The sequence below is a fragment of the Scyliorhinus torazame genome, chromosome 9 (genome assembly GCF_047496885.1).
Source record: "Scyliorhinus torazame isolate Kashiwa2021f chromosome 9, sScyTor2.1, whole genome shotgun sequence".
Classification (NCBI taxonomy): Eukaryota; Metazoa; Chordata; class Chondrichthyes; order Carcharhiniformes; family Scyliorhinidae; genus Scyliorhinus; species Scyliorhinus torazame.
The window spans coordinates 1,607,417-1,619,774 of NC_092715.1; the positions used below are offsets into that span (position 1 = coordinate 1,607,417).

The 12,358-nt window shown below is 53.4% G+C and overlaps 1 protein-coding gene across 1 annotated transcript in view; it reads left to right on the top strand.

The window, feature by feature from the left end:
- LOC140429044 (excitatory amino acid transporter 1-like) overlaps positions 1-12,358 on the top strand; it is a 379,543-nt gene that overhangs the window by 320,124 nt on the left and 47,061 nt on the right. The window lies entirely within an intron of this gene.

A 12,358-nucleotide genomic window follows, 5' to 3' on the forward strand; every position in this document is an offset into this window, starting at 1 on the left:
CCTCACACTCACACTCCCTCACACTCACACACAGACACACACCCTCACACACACTCCCTCACACTCACATACACTCCCTCACACTCACACACACTCACACACTCCCTCACACTCACACACACTCACACACTCCCTCACACTCACACTCCCTCACACTCACACACACTCACGCACTCACATTCTCCCTCAGACACACACACTCACACACACACACACATTCATACTCACACACACTCCCTCACACTCAAACACACTCCCTCACACTCACACACACACACACTCACACACACACACTCACACACACACACTCCCTCACACTCACACACACACTCACACACACATTCCCTCACACTCACACACACACACTCACACACACACACACTCCCTCACACTCATACACACACTCACACACACACACACTCCCTCACACTCACACACACACACACACACACACACTCACACACACACACTCCCTCACACTCACACACACACTCACACACACACTCCCTCACACTCACACACACACACACTCCCTCACACTCACACACACACACACTCACACACACACACACTCACACACACACATTCCCTCACACTCACACACACACACTCACACACACACACACACTCACACTCACACACACACACACACTCCCTCACACACACTCACACACACACTCACTCACACACACACTCACTCACACACTCACTCACACACCCAAACACACACTCCCTTACCCTCACACTCCCTCACACTCACACACACTCACACGCCCTCACACTCACACACACACACTCCTTCACACTCACACTCCCTCACACTCACGCACACTCACACACTTCCTCACACTCACACACACTCTCACACTCCCTCACACACATACACTCCCATTCACTCACACTCACACGCCCTCACACTCACACACACACACTCCTTCACACGCACACTCCCTCACACTCACGCACACTCACACACTTCCTCACACTCACACACACTCTCACACTCGCTCACACACACACTCCCATTCACTCACACTCACACTCACACACGCACGCACACACATGCTCCCATTCACTCACACTCACACACTCACTCACACTCACACGCCCTCACACTCACACACACACACTCCTTCACACTCACACTCCCTCACACTCATGCACACTCACACACTTCCTCACACTCACACACACTCTCACATGCCCTCACACACACACACACTCCCATTCACTCACTCACACACACACACACACTCCCTCACACTCACATGCCCTCACACTCACACACACACACTCCTTCACACTCACACTCCCTCACACTCACGCACACTCACACACTCCCTCACACTCACACACAATCCCTCACACTCACACTCCCTCACACTGACACTCCCTCACAATCACACACACACAATCACACACACTCACATACTCCCTCACACTCACACTCCCTCACACTCGCACACACTCCCTCACACTCACACACACACACACTTACACACACTCACACTCTCCCTCACACTCACACACACTCACACACACACACAAACGCTCCCTCACACTCACACACACTCACACACTCCCTCACACTCGCACACACTCACACACTCCCTCACACTCGCACACACTTACACACACTCACACACTCCTTCACACTCACACACACACACTCACACACACACAAACACTCCCTCACACTCACACACACTCACATACTCCCTCACACTCACAAACACACTTACACACACACTCCCTCACACTCGCACACACTCACCCACTCGCTCACACTCACACACTCGCTCCCACACACTCACAAACTCCCTCACACTCACTCTCCCTCACACTCACACACACTCACACACTCTCTCACACTCGCACACACTCGCACACGCCCTCACTCACACACTCCCTCATACTCACTCTCCCTCACACTCACGCATACTCACACACTCCCTCACACTCACTCTCCCTCACACTCACACATACTCCCTCACACTCACACGTTCTCACACTCACACACACTCACACACTCACTCACACTCACACACACTCACACGCTCCCTCACACTCACACACACTCACTCGCTCCCTCACACTCACACACACTCACACACTCCCTCACACTCACACACACTCACACACTTCCTCACACTCACACTCCCTCACACTCACACACACTCACACACTCCCTCACACTCACACTCCCTCACACTCACACACCCTCACACTCCCTCACACTCACACACACACAATCCCTCACACTCACACTCACACACCCTCACACTCTCACTCCCTCACACTCACACTCCCTCACACTCACAGACACTCACACTCACGCTCCCTCACACTCACACACACTCACATACTCCCTCACACTCACACTCCCTCACACTCGCACACACTCACACACTCCCTCACACTCACACACACACCTACACACACTCACTCCCTCACACACACAAACACTCCCTCACACTCACACACTCACACACTCCCTCACACTTGCACACACTGACACACTCCCTCACACTCACGCTCCCTCACACACACTCAAACACTCCCTCACACTCACACACACTCACACACTCCCTCACACTCACACTCCCTCACACTCACACACACACACAATCCCTCACACTCACACTCCCTCACACGCACTCTCCCTCACACGCACTCTCCCTCACACTCACACACACTCACGCTCCCTCACACTCACACACACTCACTTACTCCCTCACACTCACACTCCCTCACACTCGCACACACTCCCTCACACTCACACACACACAAACACTCCCTCACACTCACACACACTTACACACTCCCTCACACTCGCACACATTCACACACTCCCTCACACTCACACACACACACTTACACACACACTCCCTCACACTCGCACACACTCACCCACTCCCTCACACTCACACTCTCCCTCCCACACACTCACACACTCCCTCACACTCACTCTCCCTCACACTCTCAAACACTCACTCACTCCCTAACACTCACTCTCCCTCACACTCACACACACTCCCTCACACTCACACACTCCCTCACACTCACACACACTCACACGCTCCCTCACTCTCGCACACACTCACACACTCCCTCACTCACACACTCCCTCACACTCACTCTCCCTCACACGCACACACACTCACTCACTCCCTCACACTCACTCTCCCTCACACTCACACACACTCCCTCACACTCACACGCCCTCACACTCACACACTCCCTCACACTCACACACACTCACACGCTCCCTCGCGCTCACACTCCCTCACACTGACACACACTCACACACTCCCTCACACTCACACACACTCACACACTCCCTCACACTCACACACACTCACACGCTCCCACACGCTCCCTCACACTCACACACACTCACACACTCCCTCACACTCACTCACACTCACACACTCCCTCACACTCCCTCACACTCACACACACTCACACACACTCCCTCACACTCCCTCACACTCCCTCACACTCATACACTCCCTCACACTCAAACACACTCACACACTCCCTCACACACACTCACACTCTCCCTCACACTCACTCTCCCTCTCCCTCACACACACTCACACACTCCCTCACACTCACACACACACTCCCTCACACTCCCTCACACTCACACACACTCACACACTCCCTCACACTCACACACACTCACACGCTCCCTCACACTCACACTCCCTCACACTCCCTCACACTCACACACACTCACACTCCCTCACACTCACATTCCCTCATACTCACACACTCACACACTCCCTCACACACACACACTCACACACTCATTCACACTTCCTCACACTCACACACTCCCTCACACTCACACACACTCCCTCACACTCACTCTCCCTCACACTCGCACACACTCACACACTCCCTCACACTCACACACACTCACACACTCCCTCACACTCACATTCCCTCACACTCACACTCCCTCACACTCATACACACTCACACACTCCCTCACACTCACACACATTCCCTCACACACACACTCACACACTCCCTCACACACACTCAAACACTCCCTCACACTCACACACACTCACACACTCCCTCACACTCACACTCCCTCACACTCACACACACTCACACAATCCCTCACACTCACACTGACACTCCCTCACACTCACACTCCTTCACACTCACACACTCACACACTCCCTCACACTCACGCTCCCTCACACTCACACACTCACATACTCCCTCACACTCACACTCACACATACTCACACGCTCCCACACAGTCGCATTCCCTCACACTCACACACACTCACACGCTCCCTCACACTCCCTCACACTCACAGACACTCACACACTCCCTCACACTCACACACACACACCCTCACACTCACACACACACACCCTCACACTCACACACACTCACACACTCCCTCACACTCACACACACTCACACACTCCCTCACACTCACACTCCCTCATACTCACACACACTCACGCACTAACATTCTCCCTCAGACACACTCACACACACACACACTCACACACACTCCCTCACACTCCCACACACACACACACTCACACACACACACTCACACACACTCCCTCACACTCACACACACATACTCACACACACATTCCCTCACACTCACACACACATTCCCTCACACTCACACACACACACTCCCTCACACTCACACACACACACTCACACACACACACACTCCCTCACACTCACACACACACACACTCACACACACACACTCACGCACACACACTCCCTCACACTCACACACACACACTCACACACACACACTCACACACACACTCCCTCACACTCACACACACTCACACACACTCCCTCACACTCACACACACTCACACACACTCACACACTCCCTCACACTCGTACACTCACTCACACTCAAACACACTCACACACTCCCTCAAACACACTCCCTCACACTCACACACACTCACACACACTCACACACTCCCTCACACTCGTACACTCACTCACACTCAAACACACTCACACACTCCCTCACACACACTCACACTCTCCCTCACACTCACTCTCCCTCATACTCACACACACTCACACACTCCCTCACACTCACACACACACTCCCTCACACTCCCTCACACTCACACACACTCACACACACTCCCTCACACTCACACACACTCACACGCTCCCTCACACTCACACTCACACACACTCACACACTCCCTCACACTCACATTCCCTCAGACTCACACACACTCACACACTCCCACACACTCCCTCACACACACACACTCACACACTCATTCACACTTCCTCACACTCACACACTCCCTCACACTCACACACACTCCCTCACACTCACTCTCCCTCACACTCGCACACACTCACACACTCCCTCACACTCACACACACTCACACACTCCCTCACACTCACATTCCCCCACACTCACACTCCCTCACACTCATACACACTCACACACTCCCTCACACTCACTCACATTACCTCACACACACACACTCACACACTCCCTCACACACACTCAAACACTCCCTCACACTCACACACACTCACACACTCCCTCACACTCACACTCCCTCACACTCACACACACTCACACAATCCCTCACACTCACACTCCCTCACACTCACACTCCTTCACACTCACACACTCCCTCACACTCACACTCCCTCACACTCACACACACTCATATACTCCCTCACACTCACACACACTCACACGCTCCCACACAGTCGCATTCCCTCACACTCACACACACTCACACGCTCCCTCACACTCCCTCACACTCACACACACTCACACACACTCACACACTCCCTCACACTCACACTCCCTCACACTCACACACACACACACACCCTCACACACACTCCCTCACACTCACATACACTCCCTCACACTCACACACACTCACACACTCCCTCACACTCACACACACTCACACACTCCCTCACACTCACACTCCCTCACACTCACACACACTCACGCACTCACATTCTCCCTCAGACACACACACTCACACACACACACACATTCATACTCACACACACTCCCTCACACTCAAACACACTCCCTCACACTCACACACACACACACTCACACACACACACTCACACACACACACTCCCTCACACTCACACACACACTCACACACACATTCCCTCACACTCACACACACACACTCACACACACACACACTCCCTCACACTCATACACACACTCACACACACACACACTCCCTCACACTCACACACACACACACACACACTCACACACACACACTCCCTCACACTCACACACACACTCACACACACACTCCCTCACACTCACACACACACACACTCCCTCACACTCACACACACACACACTCACACACACACACACTCACACACACACATTCCCTCACACTCACACACACACACTCACACACACACACACACTCACACTCACACACACACACACACTCCCTCACACACACTCACACACACACTCACTCACACACACACTCACTCACACACACTCACACACCCAAACACACACTCCCTTACCCTCACACTCCCTCACACTCACACACGCACGCACACACACACTCCCATTCACTCACACTCACACACTCACTCACACTCACACGCCCTCACACTCACACACACACACTCCTTCACACTCACACTCCCTCACACTCACGCACACTCACACACTTCCTCACACTCACACACACTCTCACACTCCCTCACACACACACACTCCCATTCACTCACACGCCCTCACACTCACACACACACACTCCTTCACACGCACACTCCCTCACACTCACGCACACTCACACACTTCCTCACACTCACACGCACTCTCACACTCGCTCACACACACACACACTCCCATTCACTCACACTCACACTCACACACGCACGCACACACACGCTCCCATTCACTCACACTCACACACTCACTCACACTCACACGCCCTCACACTCACACACACACACTCCTTCACACTCACACTCCCTCACACTCATGCACACTCACACACTTCCTCACACTCACACACACTCTCACATGCCCTCACACACACACACACTCCCATTCACTCACTCACACACACACACACACTCCCTCACACTCACATGCCCTCACACTCACACACACACACTCCTTCACACTCACACTCCCTCACACTCACGCACACTCACACACTCCCTCACACTCACACACAATCCCTCACACTCACACTCCCTCACACTGACACTCCCTCACAATCACACACACACAATCACACACACTCACATACTCCCTCACACTCACACTCCCTCACACTCGCACACACTCCCTCACACTCACACACACACACACTTACACACACTCACACTCTCCCTCACACTCACACACACTCACACACACACACAAACGCTCCCTCACACTCACACACACTCACACACTCCCTCACACTCGCACACACTCACACACTCCCTCACACTCGCACACACTTACACACACTCACACACTCCCTCACACTCACACACACACACTCACACACACACAAACACTCCCTCACACTCACACACACTCACATACTCCCTCACACTCACAAACACACTTACACACACACTCCCTCACACTCGCACACACTCACCCACTCGCTCACACTCACACACTCCCTCCCACACACTCACAAACTCCCTCACACTCACTCTCCCTCACACTCACACACACTCACACACTCTCTCACACTCGCACACACTCGCACACGCCCTCACTCACACACTCCCTCATACTCACTCTCCCTCACACTCACGCAAACTCACACACTCCCTCACACTCACTCTCCCTCACACTCACACATACTCCCTCACACTCACACGTTCTCACACTCACACACACTCACACACTCACTCACACTCACACACACTCACACGCTCCCTCACATTCACACACACTCACTCGCTCCCTCACACTCACACACACTCACACACTCCCTCACACTCACACACACTCACACACTTCCTCACACTCACACTCCCTCACACTCACACACACTCACACACTCCCTCACACTCACACTCCCTCACACTCACACACCCTCACACTCCCTCACACTCACACACACACACAATCCCTCACACTCACACTCACACACCCTCACACTCTCACTCCCTCACACTCACACTCCCTCACACTCACAGACACTCACACTCACGCTCCCTCACACTCACACACACTCACATACTCCCTCACACTCACACTCCCTCACACTCGCACACACTCACACACTCCCTCACACTCACACACACACTTACACACACTCACTCCCTCACACACACAAACACTCCCTCACACTCACACACTCACACACTCCCTCACACTCGCACACACTGACACACTCCCTCACACTCACACTCCCTCACACACACTCAAACACTCCCTCACACTCACACACACTCACACACTCCCTCACACTCACACTCCCTCACACTCACACACACACACAATCCCTCACACTCACACTCACACTCCCTCACACGCACACTCCCTCACACTCACACTCCCTCACACTCACACACACTCACGCTCCCTCACACTCACACACACTCACTTACTCCCTCACACTCACACTCCCTCACACTCGCACACACTCCCTCACACTCACACACACACTCACACACACACAAACACTCCCTCACACTCACACACACTTACACACTCCCTCACACTCGCACACATTCACACACTCCCTCACACTCACACACACACACTTACACACACACTCCCTCACACTCGCACACACTCACCCACTCCCTCACACTCACACACTCCCATTCACTCACACTCACACGCCCTCACACTCACACACACACACTCCTTCACACGCACACTCCCTCACACTCACGCACACTCACACACTTCCTCACACTCACACGCACTCTCACACTCGCTCACACACACACACACTCCCATTCACTCACACTCACACTCACACACGCACGCACACACACGCTCCCATTCACTCACACTCACACACTCACTCACACTCACACGCCCTCACACTCACACACACACACTCCTTCACACTCACACTCCCTCACACTCATGCACACTCACACACTTCCTCACACTCACACACACTCTCACATGCCCTCACACACACACACACTCCCATTCACTCACTCACACACACACACACACTCCCTCACACTCACATGCCCTCACACTCACACACACACACTCCTTCACACTCACACTCCCTCACACTCACGCACACTCACACACTCCCTCACACTCACACACAATCCCTCACACTCACACTCCCTCACACTGACACTCCCTCACAATCACACACACACAATCACACACACTCACATACTCCCTCACACTCACACTCCCTCACACTCGCACACACTCCCTCACACTCACACACACACACACTTACACACACTCACACTCTCCCTCACACTCACACACACTCACATACTCCCTCACACTCACACTCCCTCACACTCGCACACACTCACACACTCCCTCACACTCACACACACACTTACACACACTCACTCCCTCACACACACAAACACTCCCTCACACTCACACACTCACACACTCCCTCACACTCGCACACACTGACACACTCCCTCACACTCACGCTCCCTCACACACACTCAAACACTCCCTCACACTCACACACACTCACACACTCCCTCACACTCACACTCCCTCACACTCACACACACACACAATCCCTCACACTCACACTCACACTCCCTCACACGCACACTCCCTCACACTCCCTCACACTCACACACACTCACGCTCCCTCACACTCACACACACTCACTTAATCCCTCACACTCACACTCCCTCACACTCGCACACACTCCCTCACACTCACACACACACTCACACACACACAAACACTCCCTCACACTCACACACACTTACACACTCCCTCACACTCGCACACATTCACACACTCCCTCACACTCACACACACACACTTACACACACACTCCCTCACACTCGCACACACTCACCCACTCCCTCACACTCACACATTCCCATTCACTCACACTCACACGCCCTCACACTCACACACACACACTCCTTCACACGCACAATCCCTCACACTCACGCACACTCACACACTTCCTCACACTCACACGCACTCTCACACTCGCTCACACACACACACACTCCCATTCACTCACACTCACACTCACGCACACACACGCTCCCATTCACTCACACTCACACACTCACTCACACTCACACGCCCTCACACTCACACACACACACTCCTTCACACTCACACTGCCTCACACTCATGCACACTCACACACTTCCTCACACTCACACACACTCTCACATGCCCTCACACACACACACACTCCCATTCACTCACTCACACACACACACACACTCCCTCACACTCACATGCCCTCACACTCACACTCACACACTCCCTCACACTCACACACAATCCCTCACACTCACACTCCCTCACACTGACACTCCCTCACAATCACACACACACAATCACACACACTCACATACTCCCTCACACTCACACTCCCTCACACTCGCACACACTCCCTCACACTCACACACACACACACTTACACACACTCACACTCTCCCTCACACTCACACACACTCACACACACACACAAACGCTCCCTCACACTCACACACACTCACACACTCCCTCACACTCGCACACACTCACACACTCCCTCACACTCGCACACACTTACACACACTCACACACTCCCTCACACTCACACACACACACTCACACACACACAAACACTCCCTCACACTCACACACACTCACATACTCCCTCACACTCACAAACACACTTACACACACACTCCCTCACACTCGCACACACTCACCCACTCGCTCACACTCACACACTCCCTCCCACACACTCACAAACTCCCTCACACTCACTCTCCCTCACACTCACACACACTCACACACTCTCTCACACTCGCACACACTCGCACACGCCCTCACTCACACACTCCCTCATACTCACTCTCCCTCACACTCACGCATACTCACACACTCCCTCACACTCACTCTCCCTCACACTCACACATACTCCCTCACACTCACACGTTCTCACACTCACACACACTCACACACTCACTCACACTCACACACACTCACACGCTCCCTCACACTCACACACACTCACTCGCTCCCTCACACTCACACACACTCACACACTCCCTCACACTCACACACACTCACACACTTCCTCACACTCACACTCCCTCACACTCACACACACTCACACACTCCCTCACACTCACACTCCCTCACACTCACACACCCTCACACTCCCTCACACTCACACACACACACAATCCCTCACACTCACACACCCTCACACTCTCACTCCCTCACACTCACACTCCCTCACACTCACAGACACTCACACTCACGCTCCCTCACACTCACACACACTCACATACTCCCTCACACTCACACTCCCTCACACTCGCACACACTCACACACTCCCTCACACTCACACACACACTTACACACACTCACTCCCTCACACACACAAACACTCCCTCACACTCACACACTCACACACTCCCTCACACTCGCACACACTGACACACTCCCTCACACTCACGCTCCCTCACACACACTCAAACACTCCCTCACACTCACACACACTCACACACTCCCTCACACTCACACTCCCTCACACTCACACACACACACAATCCCTCACACTCACACTCACACTCCCTCACACGCACACTCCCTCACACTCACACTCCCTCACACTCACACACACTCACGCTCCCTCACACTCACACACACTCACTTACTCCCTCACACTCACACTCCCTCACACTCGCACACTCTCACACACACTCACACACTCCCTCACACTCACACACACTCCCTCACACTCACACACACGTACACACACTCACCCTCTCCCTCACACTCACTCACACACACTCACACACACAAACACTATCTCACACTCACACACACTCACACACTCCCTCACACTCGCACACACTCACACACTCCCTCACACTCACACACACACACTTACACACACTCACACACTCCCTCACACACGCACACACTCCCTCACACTCACACACACACACACAAACACTCCCTCACACTCACACACACTCACACACTCGCTCACACTCGCACACACTCACACACTCCCTCACACTCACACACACACATTACACACACACTCCCTCACACTCGCACACACTCACCCACTCCCTCACACTCACTCTCCCTCACACTCACACACACTCCCTCACACTCACACGCCCTCACACTCACACACA